This window comes from Mus pahari, chromosome 2 (assembly GCF_900095145.1).
Source record: "Mus pahari chromosome 2, PAHARI_EIJ_v1.1, whole genome shotgun sequence".
In the NCBI taxonomy this organism is placed as follows: domain Eukaryota; kingdom Metazoa; phylum Chordata; class Mammalia; order Rodentia; family Muridae; genus Mus; species Mus pahari.
Genome location: NC_034591.1, coordinates 148,883,228 through 148,884,639, shown reverse-complemented (window position 1 = coordinate 148,884,639; position 1,412 = coordinate 148,883,228). Strand labels below are relative to the sequence as shown.

Here is a 1,412-nt window from a genome sequence, read left to right as displayed (position 1 = left end):
GCCTTCTCCCAAGCTTTTCGGACATACTTCTGGCGGGCACTGTGTGGGAACTTGAGGATGAAGTCAGTGAGCTGCATGCATTTGAAAGGCATGGCCTGCCTCCTCACCCGAGTACAGGGTCCGTCCACTAAAGCCCTGTTCTGGTCAATGACATGTACAATTGCGACCAGCTTTCCAGCATGGGGCCCAAAGGAAATGTAGGCCACCCGGCCAACCTCCACGTAATGCCTGAACACCATGTTGGCGGCGCTCAGCGAGAAGAGCAATTTGTATACAATTCTACAAACAGAACAAGTATTACAAAACACTCATAGTTATTTTAGCTGAAGTTGGAGTTTCTTGGCAACTATTATTTAAAAGTGGTTGGGGGTTTTATAATAAAAATAAATAACAAAAATGTTTAGGAGTTGGGGAAGATGGCTCAGTCAGTAAAGTGCCTGATGCAGGGGTCTGAGGGCCTGAGTTTCATCTCAAATGTTTGTATAAAAGCAGGGTTCAGTGGTTTACTCCTAATAGTGGGAGGCAGAGACAGGAAGATCTCGAGGGCTCATTGGCCAGTCTGCATAGCTTATTTGCTAAGCATCCAATGAGAAGCCTGAATAATAATAATAAAAAAGTGGACAAAACAGACAAAATTCCAGCACAGAGACGAGGAAGTGGACACAAAATCCCACCTCTCACTAAGAAGCTATTTGCAATTGATAACTGCTAGGAAAGAGAAAAATCAGGTTTCTCCAATGGCGTGACAGTGGGTATATCAGCCACACTCCAGGGCAGGCCCCATGCTCAAGAATAGCTGTCCAACACAAAACTGACTCCAGTTTTGTTGTTGTTGTTATTGTTGTTGTCATTGTTGTTGTTTTTTTTTTGTGTGTGTGTTCAAGTGCACATGTATTGGATCTGGGAGAATAGGAAGAAATATGATCAAATATAATAAATGCTGTTTAAAAAAAAATTAAAAACCAAACCAGAACAGAACAAGCAAGCACTCAAAAAACAAGAAGGATGATGCCTGAGGAGTGACAGCTTAATTGAACAGACACACACACACACACACACACACACACACACACACGGATACATAGACACACACACATACACACAGACACATGGACACATAGAACCACACACACAGACACACACACAGAAACACAGACACACACACACATACACACGAACACATGAACACATAGACACAGACACACAGACACACTCACGGACACATGGACACATAGACACACACACACATGCACATACACATGGACACATAGAACCACACACACAGACACACACGCACGGACACACAGACACATGAACACATGGGGACACACACACATACACACATGGACACACACACGGACACACACACATGGACACTTGGACACCTAGACACACATACACAAACATATGGA

The 1,412-nt window shown here is 43.8% G+C and overlaps 1 pseudogene; it reads right to left on the bottom strand.

Moving 5' to 3' along the window:
• The window catches only part of LOC110316945, a 66,539-nt pseudogene extending 66,300 nt beyond the window's left edge, over positions 1-239 (bottom strand).
• Positions 240-1,412: the final 1,173 nt, after the last annotated feature.